The sequence below is a fragment of the Oryctolagus cuniculus genome, chromosome 1 (assembly GCF_964237555.1).
Source record: "Oryctolagus cuniculus chromosome 1, mOryCun1.1, whole genome shotgun sequence".
Lineage (NCBI taxonomy): Eukaryota > Metazoa > Chordata > Mammalia > Lagomorpha > Leporidae > Oryctolagus > Oryctolagus cuniculus.
The window spans coordinates 158665672-158684733 of record NC_091432.1 but is presented as its reverse complement, the minus strand read 5'-3'; the positions used below and the strand labels follow the sequence as shown (position 1 = coordinate 158684733).

The window sequence follows — 19062 nt, the reverse complement described above, 5'->3', positions numbered from 1 at the left end:
AAATATCACAAAGAAAGATCAACTTGTGCCCTGGCAAAGAATTTGGAAAAAAAAATTATTTTAAGGAAAACTTATAAGGTAAAAAGAGAATAAGGACAGAAAATTCAACAAAATTATGAATATAATTCATGATATAATTAGAAATTCAATAAAGAGGGTTCATAAAATTAAACTATCATAAATCTTGGGACTAAAAAATTCAATAAATGAAACTGAAAATATAATTGAGGAGCAGGGATTATGGCATAACAGGTTAAGCTCCTGCTTGGGACATCTATATCCCATATCTAGGTGTTGGTTCAAGTCCAGCTGCTCTACTTCTGATCCAGCTTCCTGCTAACATGTCTGGGAAGCAAGGAATAATAGCTCAAGTATTTGACTCCCTGCCACACACATGGCAGACCTGGATGGAGATCCTGGCTGCTGGCTTCAACCTGGTCCAGCCCCAGGTATTATAGACATTTGGGGAGTGAAGCTATGAATAAAAAATATCTCTCTGTGTCTCTGTCTCTGTCTCTCTCTCTCTTTCTATGTACCTCCCCTATCTCTCCCTTCCTCTGTATCTCCCCCTCTGCCTTTTAAATAGATCAATGTGTTTCAAAATACAGGTGAAAGTCAACCAGGCAGAGGAAAAAAACTTCTCAGCTTGATGGCAGTTATTTTGAAATAACTCAGATTTTTTAAAAGAAATAAGAAACTCTTCAAAACATATAGGACACATTAGGCAAGAAGACTTTCACATTTTGTGTGTTCCAAAAAGAGATGAACAGGGAAAACATGCAGATCTTTTCAATGAAATAGTTGCTGAAAACTTTCTATATCTTGGGAAAGACGCAGACACTCAAGTCTAGGAGGCCCAAAGAACTCCTAACAGATTTGAACAGAAACAAAATCCTTGCTGAAGTGTATCATATTCAAACAGTCAAAAATACAAGACAGAAAGAGAATTCTAAAAACAGTAAGAGAAAAGTATCAAGTCACTTTTAAGGGACTACTCATTAGACTAATTGCAAATTTCTTTTTTAAAAACATTTATTTTATATATCTGAAATGTAGAATTACAGAGAAGCAGAGGCAGAAGCAGAGAGAGAGACAGAGACATAGGTCTCCCATCTGCTGGTTCACTCTCCAGATGGATGCAATAGCCAGAGTTGCGCTAATCTGAAGCCAGGAACCAGGAGCTTCTTCTGGGTCTCCCATGAGGGTGCAGGGTCCCAAGGACTTGAGCCATCTTCTACTGATTTCCCAGGCCATAGCAGAGAGCTGGATTGGAAGTGGAGTAGCCGGAACTCAATCCACCACCAATATAGGTTGCCAGGATTGCAGGCGGTGGCTTAACCCACTATATCACAGCACTGGCCCCTAATTTCAGATTTCTTAGCCAGGAGAAAGTAGGATGAGATATGTAAAATTCTTAAAGGAAAGCAAGTGCCAACCAACAATATTATATTCGGCTAAGCTATCATTCAGAAATGAAGGAAAAATAAAGACCTTCCAAGACAAGTGAAAACTGAAGAAAATCATTAATATCAGAGTACTACTACAAATGCTTGCAATGCCTTAGGTTGGACAAGATTGAAGCCAGGAGCCAGGAACTCAGTGTTGGTCTCCCATATGGATAGAGGGACTGAAATACTTGAGCCTTCATCTGAGGCTTCCCAGAGTGTGCATTAGAGGAAGCTATAACCAGGAGTGAGGGAGATACTCTGATATTAAATGTGGGTATCCCCACTGCCATCTTAACTGCTAAGCCAAATTCTGAGAGAGAGAGAGAGAGAGAGAGAGAGAGAGCTCTATCTATCTATATAGAAGATATGTATACATGATTTAGAAATGTTTAATTCAAAAACTATAAATAAGAGATCATACATTGTAAAATAATAAAGGGATGAATTCAACAAGAAGAAACACCAGCTGTGAATATGTATGAATCAATACTAGACCACTCGATTATTTAAAGCAGAGATTATTAGATTTAAAAGGAGAGATAACCTAACACAATAATAGTGGGGAAATTCAACACTCTACTTTCATCAGTGGACAGATCATTCAGACAGAAAATCAGAGTAAAACTATGCTATGGATCACACAGATATTTATAGAACATTTCATCCAATTGTTACAAAATACATATTCTTTTCATCAGTGCATGGAATATTCTCTGGTATAGATCATATGTTGGGTTATAAAACAAATCTCATAAAATTGAAAGAAAATTGAAATCATAGCATGTCTCTTCTCTGGCTACAATGATATAAAATAAAACTACATATTAAGAATAAGAGGAACTTGGCAAGTCCCAGATGTATACTAAGATGTCTGAACAGGGATAAGATTTGTTGCCTTTGAACATGGGAAAATAGCAGAAGAAAAGTGGAGGAAGTACATTCCCAGGGGAGAATTAGAGAGCAGTTTCAGTGGGAATTCTACAGGAGAGAGAGGTATGCAACAGAGCAGCATAAAAGGTGTGGAGATGCAGCAATCAGCACAGACACTACACACAACCGCTGGAGCCAGGAACCGGTAGTGATGCCGGCTTCGGAAAGCAAGGTGAGAGCAGACCATGGCAGCCCAAGACACGGGGGATTCTGCCTGAGGGAGAGTCTGGTGGACCACACTGTTTTGGAGTCCAGCCTGGAGCACTAGCCAGTGGGAAGGCTACCCACCTAATCCAGTGAAAGAAAAGCACATTTCTTTCTCCCCACCTCCTCACAAAGATGCCTGGAAGAAGTCACCATTTTGAAACCAGTAGAGGTTGCAGCAGCTCTTGTGTGCGCATGTAAGTAGGCTATTTTACAGAGGGAAAAAGCCATATTCCCCACTAACTTTGAGTCCAACTGGGAGGGTTGACAGGGGACTGGGCACCCATGTAGTTCATTTTTTTTTTTTTTTTTTATGACAGGCAAAGTGGACAGTGAGAGAGAGACAGAGAGAAAGGTCTTCCTTTGCCATTGGTTCACCCTCCAATGGCCGCCGCGGCTGGTGGGCTGCGGCCGGTGCACCGCGCTGATCCGATGGCAGGAGCCAGGTGCTTCTCCTGGTCTCCCATGGGGTGCAGGGCCCAAGCACTTGGGCCATCCTCCACTGCACTCCCTGGCCACAGCAGAGAGCTGGCCTGGAAGAGGGGCAACCAGGACAGAATCCAGCGCCCCGACCGGGACTAGAACCTGGTGTGTCGGTGCCGCAAGGCAGAGGATTAGCCTAGTGAGCTGCAGCGCCGGCCACCCATGTAGTTCTATGAGGTGCCTCATCCTCTCAACATATCACAGGCTCTGGGGCTCAAACTGCCAAAGCAGAGCACCCACAGGCAGCTGGCTCGGGTATCGTCTCTGCTGTCTTGTGGCCAGGGCAGGTTCACAAGGCTGAGCAGACCCTCTGCGCCCCATCACTGTGGGAGGCCTGCATGCTGTGACTATGTAAATTCAGTGACTGCATGATGGGGGCATGGTGTAGCTGGTTCTCTGGACAATCACTGTGTCTGCAATCAAAAACTGAGCTCCCTGATGGCCTGGGGTAGGTCACTGCAGAGGGTTCCTTACTCACATTGAGGGCCACAAAAATCCCTTAGTATGATTCATGCACAAGTGTGGATGGGGGTTGTACCCACTGTGGGCTAACCCTGGGCAGCATTGATCATCTTGGAAGAGAGGAAGTGAGGTTGTTGTGATTATGCCAAAAGGTGTGATCATGCCCTCTCCCATGCAGACAATAGAGGAGATCTGCCATGCTCAACTTGGGTGTCACCCTGATTCCCTCCCCATCCTTGAGCACTGACCAGAGCTCCTTGGCCACACTCAGCATCCACCCCCGGATATGCACAGAAAGAGCAGACACTCTAATAAACCACAGAGGTATAGTTCAAAAATAAAATCCATCAGAGGAGAAAATCAGCAAGTATTTCCAAAAATGCCAAAAAATAAATGCAGAAACTCAAGAAAGAAAGAAAGGGTTATCCAAGTACAGAAAAAGGAATTTGATAAAATTCAATACCCTTCATGTTAAAACTCTCATAAAGAATGTACCTTAACCCAAAGGGACTACATATGACAAACCTGCACCTTACATCATGTAGAATAAGTGAAGAAATGCTGGAATTGTTTTCTCTAAGATTCAGGACAAGACAGGGATATATCCACTTTTACCTCTTGTAGTCAGTGTAGAATTGGAAGTCACAGCCATAGCACTTTGAGGAGAGAAAGAAATAAAGGACACTCAAACAGGGGAAAAAAATGAATTCAAATTGTCTTTGTTTACAGACGAGAGACTTACACAAATGAGGAGCTACTGAATCGAGTTTTCAACATCACGAGGGAGAAGAATACAGGTCTGGCTGCTGTAGAGAAAAGGTAAATTTGCCATGAGATCTTCACAGGTTGTCTGAGTTGGAACCAAGAAAACTTCTTTTTTCAACTACAGTTATCTTTAAACTATTACATGGTTAACTTAAACATCTCCTTGCAGCTTTATTTGCTGAATTAGTACAGATGATTCTATAGATGGTAATAACCAACTTGTAATCAAAGGAAGATTCCAACAGAAACAAATAGAAAATGTCTTGAGAAGATATATCAAGGAATACATTATTTGCCACACATGCCAATCAGTGGACACAGTCTTGCAGAAAGACACCTGACTATTTCTTACAGCAAAACTTGTCATTCTTGATGCTCTGTTGCCAGTATCAAAACTTACTCCCAGGTTGTCATGGGCAAGAAAGCACAGTTCCATGCCAAAACTAACTAATTTGCTAATCACCACTGATTTTGCAGTGTGTTGTGGAGAGTGGGCTGGACACATTTCCCATCAAAGTGAGCATGCCATCATATTAAAAACAAGACAGAAAAGCCGCCAGGTTCTTTGGTGAGTAGTTGTTGATCTGAAACCTTTGCAAGATGTCAATGCTCAAGCGGCTGACGCATTCAGTGCCTAATTTAACAACTGTCAGAAAACCATGAAGGGGTAAAGAGGTGCTTTTTTAATATTATTCATAGACTTCTGCAAATTTGTGAGATAGTTATTGTAACAGTGGCAAAAAGGTTTATGTACAGGAAAACTTAAGAATTTATCAAAAATCTTAGAACTGATAAATAAAACCACAAAGGTTGCAGGACACAAATTCAGAACACAAAAAAATCAGTAATTCTTTATCACCAATATCCAAATTTCTAAGGAATTAATAAGGAAATCAATCCTATTCACAACTACCAAAAAAATTTTAGGAATAAATATAATCAATGAAGTATATCATCTCTACAGTAAAAATTATAAGAAACTGAAGAAAGAAATTGAAGGGGACACAACAAAATAAAAATGTATCTCATGCTCATGAATTAGTAAAATCAATACTGATAATATTTCTATACAGCCTAAGGTGGTCTACAGAGTCAATGCAATTCCTATCAAAATTCTAAAAGCATTCTTCACAGACCTACAAAAAAAATTGAAAAAATTCATATGGAACCACATAAATATTCCAAATAGACAAAGCAATCTTTAGCAAGAACAAAATTGTAGGTATTACTACCTAACTTCAAAATGTGTGACAAAGATATAGCAACCCAAATAGTATGGTACTGGCATAAAAAAAAAAAAAACAGATACATAAACCAACAGAGCAGAATAAAGGATCCAGAAATAAATCCACATACTTAAAGCCAACTGATTTTCAACAAAGGTGGCAAGTATGTAAATTGGAAAAAGGAAAATCTCTTCAATAAATGGTGCTGGGGGAGGGGGCAAGGCGTTGTGTGTAGTAGGCTAAGCATCTGCTTCTGGGCTCCAGTTCTAGTCCTGGCTGCTCCTCTTCTGATGCATCACTCTGCTTATGGCCTGGGAAAGCAGTGGAAAATGGCCCAAGTACTTGAGCCCCTGTACCCACATAGAAGACCAGGAAGAAGCTCCTTGCTCCTGGCTTCACATTGGCCCAGCTCTGGCTGTTGCAACCATTTAGGGAGTGAATAAGCAGATGGGAAACCTTTTTCTCCATCTCTCCCTCTCTCTCTGTGTGTCTCCACCTCTCAAAGAAATAATTAAAATCTTTTAAAAATAAAGTAAATGGTGCTGGAAAAAATTAGTATCCAATAATAATAATAATAATAATAAACTATACTCACTATTCCAAAGCATATACGAAAGTCAACTCAAAATGGAACAAAGACTTCAGAGTAAAACCAAAACGTTGAAACTACAAGCAGGAAATATAAGGGAAATGTTTCAGGATAAAGATCTGGACAAAGATTTCTCAATATGACCCCAAATGCACAGGAAACAAAAGAAAAATCAGTCAAATTGGATTATATCAAACTGAAAAGCTTCTGTGCAGTAAAGAAAATAATAGTGTATATATACAAATGGCATGTTTCTCAGCCATAAAAACAAATGAGGCCGGCGCTGCGGCTCAATAGGCTAATCCTCTGCCTTGCGGCGCCGGCACAGCGGGTTCTAGTCCCGGTCGGGGTGCTGGATTCTGTCCCGGTTGCCCCTCTTCCAGGCCAGCTCTCTGCTGTGGCCAGGGAGTGCAGTGGAGGATGGCTCAAGTCCTTGGGCCCTGCACCCCATGGGAGACCAGGATAAGTACCTGGCTCCTGCCATCGGATCAGCGCGGTGCGCCGGCCACAGCGCGCCAGCCGCGGCGGCCATTGGAGGGTGAACCAACGGCAAAGGAAGACCTTTCTCTCTGTCTCTCTCTCACTGTCCACTCTGCCTGTCAAAAAAAAAAAAAATGAAATCTTGTCATTTGCAACAGCAGAATGAAGAGATGAACTTCAGAATGGGAGAAACTATTTGAAAACTTCTTCTGACAAAGGAATATTTTCCAGAATACATAAGGAATTCAAACAACTCAACAGCAAAAACACAGATAATCCAAGTTCAAAAATAAGCCTCTCTTAAACAGACATTTCTCAAAGGAGGACAGTCAATAAGTACATGAAAAATGCTCCACATTCCTAGCCATTAGGGAAATGCAATTCAAAATCACAAGATAGCATAATACCCCAGTTAAAATGATTATTATCAAAAAGACAAAAAACATCAAGTGCTAGTGAATTCTCACATATTATTCCTGGGCATGTAAATTAGTATACCCATTGTGCCAAATAGTGTGGAGAGTCCAAAAATATAAAAAGTAAAAGAAAACACTAGCATTAGAATTACTTGAGGGGCCGGCACTGTGGGGTAGAGGGTAAAGCCACCACCTGCAGTGCCGACATCCCATATGGGCACTGATTTGAGTCTCGGCTGTTCCACATCTGATCCAGCTCTACTGGGAAAGCAGTAGAAGATGACCTAAGTCCTTGGGCTCCTGCACCCACGTGCGAGACCCGGAAGAAACCCCTGGCTCCTGGCTTCGGATGAGCTCAGTTCTGACCATTGCAGTCAATTGGGGAGTGAACCAGCAGATGAAAGACCTCCCCCCACCTCTGACTTTCAAATAATAAATAAAAAATAATTTAAAAAAAAAAAGAACTACTTGATCCAGCAACTGACAGCAGAACAAAGAAAATGCAGCATATATACTTAATAGAATATTATTTGGCCATGAAAAAAAAAACCTGAAATCCCATCATTTGCAAGAAGAGGAGACATTACATTAAATGAAATAAGGAAGGCATAGAAAGATGAGGACTGGCTGCATCTTTTCATTTACTGTGGAGGCTAAAGTTTATCTCATTGAAGTAAAGAATAGAACACTGTTTGTAAGAGCCTAAAAGGGAGTAGGGGATGGAGAGACAGAGAAGGGTTAGTTGATGAGTACAGTACAATAAGATAACTATGATTGATAATAAGTTGAATATTTCAAAATAACTAATAAAGAGAAGATTCTGAGTGTTCACAACACAGAAATTAGGAGCGTCTGCAGTGCTAGATATGCCAATTACTCCAATTTCATCATTGTTCATTGTATACATGTATTGAAATACCATACTGTATCCCATAAATATGTACCTTATGTGTTCAGTTAAAATATATTAATATATAGTTATTAGGATGATCAAATCTCTGCTGTTTATGAATTTAGTCAAACCAAATATCTGCAAGTGAAGTCAACTCTGGAATATGAATTACTTGAAAGGTGTCTATTCTATGGAGTCAGAGACCTGACCTCTTGTGGGTCTCCCAGTTCTCAGCTGGGTAACTATGAGTCAATTGCATTTTCTGACCTGCAATTGTTTTTAATCTACAAAATGGAGAAGATGGTACTACCTACCTCATAAGACTGCAGTGAGAATGTCACTGAAAGTGAATGAAATTAAACAAGACCCAAAAACAGCTCTTGGCATCTGTAGACCTCCCAGTAAATTAGATTTTCAAAGAAATAGGAGTGGATGATTTTACATCGCTATATACTCAAAGTTTTTCATGTGTGGCACTAAAGGCAGAAAACATCAATGAAAATATTAATGTATAAAACAAAGTTTTTTTAATAATTAACAAAAATATTGCCATCAAGGCTTTAAAAAAAATACCTGGAGGGGAAAATATGCAATGAAAGTGCCAGGAAAGGAGTAAATATCCATAGTATCTGTAAGTGCTTACAAATCAGCAGCCAAGAGAAAGGAAAATGGGTAAAGGAAATGAATAAACAAATCCAAAAGAAATAGGGCCAGCAAATATATGAACAGATGTTCAGTCTCACTAGTAATCAAAGAAATGCAAATTAAACAACAGATTGGCTCCAGTGAAAAAGATGAGCAAATCCCAGCATTTGTAATGCAGGCAATGGGCTGCTCTCACATACTTCTGCCCTAATCAAAGCTTTTGGAAGGCTATTGCATGATGAGCATCACCATTTAAAAAGTTCATTCCCTTTGTTGTGTATTTTCTTAGATATTCTGCACAGGCATTTTCCATAATCAGACAAAAATTATGTTGTTTTCATATTAGGAAATTAGTTTGCTTCCCGTATTCTTGAGGCTTTCATAACAATGAAACTATATTATCTTCCAATTAAGATCTACTCCTTACAGGGACAGTTATAGCAATAATGATTACTAATATTCATGCAACAACTCAACAGATTGCAAGTGTGCTATTTACCTCAATCCTTACAGCTACTGTTTATACAGAGTTGGAATGATTATTGATTCCTTATAAATGACTATAAACACTGAGGCTCTTTTAACCTTTAAGTAGCCTTGGCCTTGCCCAACATTTTGGGAAATTAAAGGGGCAAAATTCAGGGACCTGACTCTTCACCAACTGACCCCTAGGGGGCACTCGGCTGACAGTGAATTAGCACCTGCGTAGAGAGCATCTTCAGGCTCCTCGCAGGAGATTCCTTCACCATCTGGTGTATGATAAAGAGAATCTACCTTCATTACAGGTTTGTAAAATCAGTCTTTTGCCTTCAAGTTCCTTGTCAGATTTACCTATGAGGCATCAGAATTCCCTCCTTTCCAACTTCATGGGGTCTAAAATTTACACTGTAATCTATGCTCCCATCAGAAATGATGCTGGGTTCAACTAGGATTGGTCAAATTGATGAGAAGTTGTTCCCATTTCCCAAGTTCCTGAAAACTCTACTGTTCCCTCCACCCAGCTCCCAACAAACCAATCAAGTTGCCTTCCTATACTGGTATCCAAAATGTTGGAGCTGGCATTATGGTATAGCAGATAAAGCCACCACCTGCAATGCTGGCATCCCATATGGGCACCAGTTCAAGTCCAACTGATCCACTTCCAATCCAGCTTCCTGCTTATAAACTGGGAAAAGCAACAGAGGATGACCCAAGTGTTTGGGCCTCTGCCACCCACATGGGAGACCTGAATGAAGCTCCTGACTCCTGGCTTCAGCCTGGCCCACCACAAACTGTTTAGTTATCTGGGGTGTAAACCAGCAGATGGAAGATCTTTCTTTTTTCATTGTATGTGTGTGTGTGTGTCTCTCTCTATAGCTCTGACTTTCAAGTAAATAAATAAATTTTTAAAAAAAGGTTTATCGGGGACTGCACTGTGGTGTAAAAGGTAAACCTGCTGCCTGCAGTGCCAGCATCCCATTTGGGAGCCGATTTGAGTCTCAACTGCTCCACTTCTGATCCAGCTCTCTGCTATGGCCTGGGAAAGCAGTGAAAGATGGCCCAAGTCCTTGGGCCCCTACACCTGCATGGGAGACCTGGAAGAAGCTCCTGGCTCCTGGCTTCAGATTGGCCTAGGTCCGGCCATTGGGAACCAGTGAATAAAAGACTTCTCTGTCTCTCTGTCTCTCTCTGTCTCTGTCTCTCTCTCTCTCTCTCTCTCTGCCTCTGCCTCTCTGTAACTCTGACTTTTGACTAAATAATGAACAAATCTTTTAAAAAAAAAAAAAGGTTTATCATGTTTCCCTCTTACTATGTAGTTTTTCAAGAAAGAATTGGAAGGGAAAAAGAAACCGTAAAACTTCTGAAACTGATCCCTACCTTGCTATAAATGATGCTAACAGTCATGGCATTTCATAACCTTAGAATCAAAAGCAGAGGGTAAAACTCTATTGTTGTGTGATTTTAAGATATTCAAAACTGATAAACTATTTCGAAGCAGGAGGTTATTTCTGATGCCACATGAATAATGCTGGTTGTCACCTAAACTATGTTCTGAGGATTTAAGCTCAAGTTTAGCCAGAAACAGGTCTCTAAACTTTGATAGTGGATCCTGAAAATTAAGGAATTTTACTGACACTCATTCTAATCTTCTCTATAAGACTTTAAACCTCACCAACAAGAGTTCAACTTTTAATAACTGATCTGAGCATCAAGTTTACTTAGAGTATTCTACAGAGCCTTAAATTTTTTTAAAGGCTTAGAGAAGAATATGCCAAAGTACAGAAATAGCAATTTTTTGGTCTGAAAGAAATCATAGTAACAACTATAAAAAGAGCTCTCTTAATAAAGTCTCACTTTTTTTAGTTTAGCAAAGGGAAATCAAGCAAGGGATGGTAGGATAGCATGAAGTCGATAAGAGACATAATGTAGATCTGTATTTAAGGACACAGACTATAGTCCACAATATTTTTTTTTTGACAGGCAGAGTGGACAGTGAGAGAGAGAGACAGAGAGAAAGGTCTTCCTTTGCCATTGGTTCACCCTCCAATGGCCGCTGCGACCGGCGCGCTGCAGCTGGCGCACCGCTCTGATCCGAAGCCAGGAGCCAGGTGCTTCTTCTGGTCTCCCATGCAGGTGCAGGGCCCAAGTACTTGGGCCATCCTCCACTGCACTCCCGGGCCACAGCAGAGAGCTAGACTGGAAGAGGGGCAACCGGGACAGACTCCGGCGCCCTGACCAGGATTAGAACCTGGGGTGCAGGCGCCGCAGGCGGAGGATTAGCCTAGTGAGCCACAGCACCAACCTCCACAATATTTTTAAGTGGTTACAAAAGCTATTAATATTATGGCCCATTTTTGTAATGTGTGAAATAGGGTTTTATTTATGAGGATGAGACATTAAACTGATATATTTTCATCCTCAATAATCCATAATTCTAAGTCATTCTATGGTTCCAATATCAAGATCCACATTGGATGTCCATGGGGAGGTTCTGCCAAAATGTAGCATGGACATCACTTCAGTAGTAGAAATTCACCCTGGGGATGCTCCTTCCAGAAGAGCATGTAAAGAAAGAGTAAAGGAGGGAAAAACAGAAAAGTCTTCCATCTGCTGGCTCATCTCCAGATGGTCACAATGGCCATAGCTAAACCAATCCAAAGCCAGGAGCCAGGAGATTTCTCTAGGTCTCCCATGTGCGTGCAGGGGACCAGGCACTTGGGCCATCTTCCACAGCTTTCCCAGGCCACAACAGAGAGCTGGCTTGGAAGAGGAGTATCCAGGACAGTAACCGGTGCCCGTGTGGGACACAGGCTCCACAGGTAGAGGTTTAGCCTACTACATTACAGTGCTGGCTCCTGTAATTTTAATTATTTTTTTCCTCTTACTAATTTTGGGTTTGGTTTATTGTTGTTTTCTAGATCATTGAGAAGCACTGATAGCTCATTTATTTGGCATCTTTCCAGTTTCTTGATGTAGACATGAACCAGTGCCCACAGGGGATTCTAGCACCTCAGGCAGAGGCCTAGCCCACTAAACCCAGTGTCATCCCCATGAGTGAACATCTCCATGTCCCACAATTCCTAGGTCTGGGAAAAGGACACAGCATTAAGCCTTCTTTTGAGGATGAGTCTTTGAACAGACACAGTTCCTTCCAGAATGAGCAGGGAACATAGATCATCCAAGTGTGTCACACATCAGGGCTTTGCCTGGTTTGCTGTGTTTGCTGCTGGGGGTGTTGGAAGCATGGTTCTTTCCAGGCATAGTAGAGGATTCTCAGTAATGTCTGTCTTAAGGGACCTCTGGCCGCTAGCTCCAAATGATTCCTCGTGTGTCATTCCTGCTTGCATAACTGATGTGCAGTCTTAGCTTTCTTCCAGCCTTTCTTGAAGCTCTTTAAGAAGCTTTCCAGTGGAGGCAATTTGTCAGGGTCATGTGCAGCACACTGGGGCATTTTAAGTACAGTGTGTGCAGCAGGAACCCAGAGGCAGGCCACTTGGCCCAGGGAAAACAGGTTGGAGGAGAGCCAGTACACAAACACTGCTAGGGGGAAAAAAGATGGTTATGGGCAAAACTGCCAGAGGCATCGCTCTGAGAATGTTTCCCACCCACTGACAATAGGAACTTTGCATACCTGTTTCAGCACCTGGCTTCGGGAGACCCCACACTGTAGCAGTGACCACCATCAGTAAAATGCAGATAGGATCAGATACTGGGGACCGTGGAACCACCAGCAGCTTCCTGTCCACAGGCTGGGCACAGGACAGTTGGCCATCTCTGTCAAGGCAATGAAGAAGGAAATGCAGCCCGGAGCCTGGGTCAGAGGTATAACAAAAGGACTGAAGAGTTTGATGTCATGCTTTTTCTGGTGAAGTGTCCTCTCTGTGGAGGCCCTATACAACTCAGCACAGCTTCCTGCCAACCTGCCAACCTGGCTTCTGGGACTAGTGTAGAAAACTTCTGGATCTCTGGCATGTGGTCATGGATCTTGGCTAAACAAATACTTAAATAAATAAAATAATAACAATGTGGTGTGACTTAGAGTAGCATTCTTCCAACTTAATCAGGCAGCAAATGTTTCTCCCTTATTGTTGGCACAGGTTCCATCTTGCTTCAGTGCCCTGGTCATTTTTTTTGCCAAGAGAAATTGTATCAATTCTCCAAACTAGACAATAGATCATCTACCAGTTTCAATTACTCATTAAAGTGGTCTGTTGAGTAGGAAAAAATGTGTTCAGTGAGTAATTTGAAGGCAAATCTTCCCTAAGGAAACTCTGATCAGAATTCTCCAATCGCACAGCCAACAAGATGATCTACAGAAAGTAGGCTGTGATTAGCAAATAAGAAGGAAAAACCAAAGGAGGAATAGCTCATGGTTTGGCTTTGAAAATTGTCTATGTGCCATCTGACCCAGTAACATGTTGCCAAAAGCCATCAGGCTGTGGAAACCATGACCTGTAATCATTAAAAATAGAGCTTATGTCTTCCCCATTTCCAACAAATTTAAATTTAGGACAGATGATATGACTAGCATCATTACAGCCAAGTAAGGGTATTTTTTTCTCATTATTCCTAGAGTATGAATTTTCTAAGAACTAAAATTTTTAAAAATGTAAATGACCCTTCTAATCAACTGGAGCTGCCAACTGATTCTGGGCTGAAGGCCATGTCCAGGGAGTTCCATAAAGTTTGTATTGTACCAAATACATACTCTGGTCTCTAAACATTCACAGTAATGTTTTGATAGTAACAAGGCAAAGAGAAAATTGTCAGTCTGATCAAAACAATTGTTCAATGGAGTCCAAGGCTTGCAGAAAATTATATCTAAACTGAAGACTTGGATTCTGACTTCTACAACATGACAGGGACCAAGGTACTGTATGGAGCACAGCAGAGAGCTTTTAAGACATTCTGCTGGCTGAGCAAATGAATCAAAGTTAGAGAGTGTACATCAAGGTGCCTGCCTTTTATTCTAATGGCATATTCGACTTACTCCTCCTTTAGTTTTGCTAAACATCATCACCCAATACTATATTACACATTTGTGAATCTTCCAGTTAAGTTGATCTGTGACTCCAATTCTCCATTTCTTGAAATGCCAACAGGGATTAGTCAACTCTTGTTGGAGAGGAATGAATGTTGGAAAGCCATAATGGAAAATACTTCAAATATCATTATGTTTAATACAGGCTTAGTCTTCACAGTTGGTTCAAATTAATATTAACAGCAGTTTATTTTTCTGAGCACATTGTTTAAAGGAAAGAGGTAATTTCAGACAAGAAGTAATCATTGAAAACCATGTAACAAAACTGTGTTTCTGTGGCAAAGGAAAAACAGGTTTATTAAATTTACTACTTACCCTTGAAAATCCAAAACTTGTTTGGTATTTTTGTTTTTTGTTTTTTGTTTTTTTTGTTTTTGTTTTTGTTTTTTGACAGGCAGAGTGGGCAGTGAGAGAGAGAGACAGAGAGAAAGGTCTTCCTTTGCCATTGGTTCACCCTCCAATGGCCACTGCGACCGGTGCACTGCGCTGATCCGAAGCCAGGAGCCAGGTACTTATCCTGGTCTCCCATGGGGTGCAGGGCCCAAGCACTTGGGCCATCCTCCACTGCACTCCCTGGCCACAGCAGAGAGTTGGCCTGGAAGAGGGACAACCGGGACAGAATCCGGTGCCCCGACCAGGACTAGAACCCGGTGTGCCGGTGCCGCTCACTAGGATTAGCCTAGTGAGCCAGCCCAAAACTTGTTTGTTTTAAATGTACTAAGCTTCACTATACAATGGCAGAGTCTTGAACTCTGCTTCAGAGAGCACACAGAATGGTAGTAGTGGTCGACAAACAGTTAACAGTCAATTGCAATGCCTTGTATATATATGGTATGCTACAGGAAGTGAGGGATGGTGTGGGAGACAATGGGTACTTGAAATTGAGAGAGTCAGCTTTCCAGGAGAGGCGGAGCCTGAATAATCAATAGAGCTTTCAACATCAAGCAAAAGAATCTCCCGAGTTTTACAGATAAGTAGCCTGGTGACGTCAGCTGCTCTGTTGCAGCGTATTATTATTCATTCACCAGTTCCGCAAATGTTTACTGAATGTACACAGTGTTTCAGGAAAAGGGGTTTGCTTCTGAGTTTGGTTATTATAACATAGTAGTATCAAAGATAATATTATCTAAGAAATCATGTGTTGATTACTTTTGTCTTTAATTTTAAAAAAGTAGCCTAAATCCCTAAGATGATGGCTGACATCCATAAATGTTACTCAAGTTGCTGACATGAAAGGATGTCAAGATCAAGCAAAGCCTGTGCCTGTAACTTATGTTAATTCCACTGGTTTGATCTCCCCTCATTTATCCTTCCACCTTCTAGGCTATGAAAAATATGCTAATTTAAAGAAACATATAGTTAGGAAGTTTCTTCATCAATTATTTCATTAATTCCACCAATATATGAATACTAACTTATGAAACAATATTAACAATTTTTTGTGACGTGTAACTATCAATGTACAGTATTCAAATACATGGAAACTAACACAAATTGAGAAGGAGGCAGTAATTGCTAGCAAATATCTAAAGAGTTTCTCAAAATTATATATATCCTACTTCAGTATTTTTCCACTTCTGTGGTATAAATACTCCCACCATGGCACATTTCAAAGTGCTAGGGCCAGTGCCGAGGTGTAGTAGGCTAAGCCACTGCCTATGGTGCCATCATCCCATATGGGTGCCAGTTCGCATCCTGGCTGCTCCTCTTCCTATCCAGCTCTCTGCTATGACCTGGTAAAGCAGTGGAGGATGGCCCAGTTGACTGGGCCCCTGCACCCGCATGGGAGACCCAGAAGAAGCTCCAGGCTCCTGGCTTCGGATTGGCCCAGCTCTAGCCATTGCAGCCATTTAGGGAGTGAACCAGTGGATGGACGTGGATGGACAACCTCTCTCTCCCTCTGCCTCTACCTCTCTGTAACTCTTTCAAATAAGTAAATAAGTCTTTTTAAAAAGTTAATAGAAAATGGAATTTAAAAATAAGTTTTATTTTGGTGCAAAAAAATTGAAATCCATGCACAGATTTTTTTCATAATATGTATTTGCAACAAACTTTTTTGAACATCTCTCATTTGTCAGCAATTGTATTACATATAAATGGACTATACATCCTAATTAAACATCAGATTTGTCAGCCTAGATATAATCCAAAACCTAACTATGCTACTTATAGAAAAACAACTTACTTTATTTCTTCCTTCCTTTCTCCTTCCTTCCTTCCCTTTGTTTGCTTGCTTGCTTGCTATTACCTGAAAGGGAGAGAGACAGGGAGACAGATATCAACATGCTTTATTCTCCAAATGCCTATCTGAAAAAGTTAGGGCTGAACCAGACCAAATTCCGGAGCCAGGAATCCAGTCCAAGTCTTGCACATAAGTGGCAGGGACCCAACTACTTGAGCCATCATCTGCTACCACCCAGGCTATACATCAGCAGGAAACTGAAGGCTGGAATGGAGCTGGACTCAAATTTAGGCACTTTGATAGGGATGCAGACATCTCAAGTGGAATCATAATTGTTGCTCTTAAATGCCTGCCCCCAAACACACCTTAAATGTATGACTATAGAAGAAATAAGAAAGTATAATGATGGAGAAAACAAACCATGCAAATATGAACCTATAAAAGCCCATATGGCCATAGTAGCATTATACAAATTAAATTTTCAGCCATTAACTTACTAGAGAAAAAGAGTACATTACATAATGAGTCAATCCACCAGAAAGATTGTTTTAAAAACTTCTAAATTGTACTTAACAAAAACAAAAAAGACCTGATAGAATTAATAGGTACAAAGACATCTATGATCACAGAGATTACAACACTCACTTCTCAATAATTTATAGAACAAAAAGACAAAAAGTAAGATTATAGAAGAATTTAACAACACTATTAACAAACTTACCCTAAATTAAATGGACCAAAACCATGAGGAACTCAATATGCCAAAACTCACACAAAAACAAATAATCTGAACAGACCTATTGAATCAATTTCATCTATTGAATCAGTAATTAACAAGCATCAAAAACAAAAAAACTCATCATACCCAGATGGACTCACTGATAATTTATACCACCCAATTAAGGAAAAAATATACTAATCCTCTAAAATCTCTCTTAGAAGATAAAAGCAGGATAGGCATTTTGGCATAGTGGGTTAAGCCACAGCTTGGGGTAACTGCATTCCATACCAGAGTGCCTGGGTTGGGGTTCTACCTCTGCCTCTGCTTCCTATATGACTTCCTGCTAATGTGTCTGGGAGGCAGAAGATGTCCCAGGTTCTTAGGTCCCTGCCACCCACATGGGAGACCTGGATGGAGTCCCTATCTCCTGTCTCCTTGGCACATCTCGGTCTATAGTGGGATTCTGAGGAATAACTTAGCAGATAAAAAATCCTCTTTCTCTGTCAAATAAATAAATATGAATAAATGCTTAAAAGTAAATAAAATTTTTAAAAGAAGATAGAAACACAGGAACACTTTCTAAATCATTTTATGAGGCCAGCATTACCCAAATACCAAAACATCACAAAAAAGAAAAACAATAGGTTAATATCTCAGGAACATAGATGTAAAGATTCTTAACAATATTTTCAGGATTGTCTATGTAGAAATCTTAAAGAATAAACCAAAAAACTCCTGGAACTACTCAGTGATTAGAGAAATGTTGCAGAATATCAAGTTAAATACATAAAAACCAACACTTTCCTGTAAAGCAGCAATTAACAAATGGAATTTGAAATTTAAAAACACATTTCTGGGGCCAGTGTTGTGTGTAACAGGTAGGGCTGCTGCTCACAATGCTGGCATCCCGTGTCAGAGGGATGGTCTGTCTCAGTTATTCAGCTTTCACTCCACCTTCCTGCTAATGTGCCTAAGAATATATCAGAGTATGGTCCAAGTGCCCGCATTCCTGCCACTTACATGGGAGACCAGGATAGAGTTCCTGGCTCCTGGATTCTGTCTATTTTATTTATTTTTATTTTATTTGAGAGTTAGAGTTACAGACAGTGAGAGGGAGAGACAGAGAAAAAGGTCTTCCTTCCATTGGTTCACTCCTCAAATGGCTGCAACGGCTGGAGCTGCGCCAATCCAAAGCCAGGAGCCAGGAGCCAGGAGCTTCCCCGGGTCTCCCACATGGGCGAGGGGCCCAAGGACTTGGGCCATCTTCTACTGCTTTCCCAGGCCATAGTAGAGACTGGAAGTGGAGCAGCTGGAACTAGAACCGGCACCCATATGGCATGCCGGCACCGCAGGCAGAGGATTAACTTACTGCGCCATGGCACTGGCCCCCAGAATAAATATTTTTTAAAAAATGCATATTGCCACTTATATTAGTACCCCAAAATGAAATATTTAGGTATAGAGTTAATATAGTATGTTCAGGATCTATATGAGGAAAATTATAGAAGTTCAATGAAAGAAATCAAAGTAGAGGGGCTAGCACTGTGGCGTAGCAAGTGAGGCCACCACCTGCAGTGCCAGCATCGCATGTGGGCACCAGTTCAAGTCCTGGCTGTTCCACTTCTGATTCAGCTCTCTGCTATGGCCTGGGAAAGCAGTGTAAGATGATCCAAGTGCTTGGGCTCCCTGCCTGCATGAGAGACCTGGAAGGAGCTCCTGGCTCCTGGCTTCAGATCTGCCCAACTCTGGCCACTGCGGCCATCTGGGGAGTGAACCAGCAGGTGGAAGACCTCTCTCTCTGCTTCTGCTTCTCTGTAACTCTACCTTTCAAATAGATAAAATAAATCTTTAAAAAAATAAAAATAAAGAAATCAAAGTAGAACTAAATAAATAGAAAAGTATTTCCTATTAACAAATAGAAAGACTTAATATTGCCAAGATGTCAGTTTTTCTCAACTTGATTGGTAGACCCAAGACAGTTTCAACCAAAATCCCAGAAGTTTTTATGTAGATATTGACAAAATGGGTCTAAAGTTTAATACAGAGTAAAAGATTCAGAACGGTTAACTCAACAATAAAGGAATGCCAGTCAGAGGAC

The 19062-nt window shown here is 40.9% G+C and overlaps 1 pseudogene; it reads right to left on the bottom strand.

Annotated features, from left to right (window-relative positions):
• Positions 1 to 12147: 12147 nt before the first annotated feature.
• On the bottom strand, positions 12148 to 18341 carry LOC103348412 (mitochondrial inner membrane protein OXA1L pseudogene; annotated as a pseudogene).
• Positions 18342 to 19062: the final 721 nt, after the last annotated feature.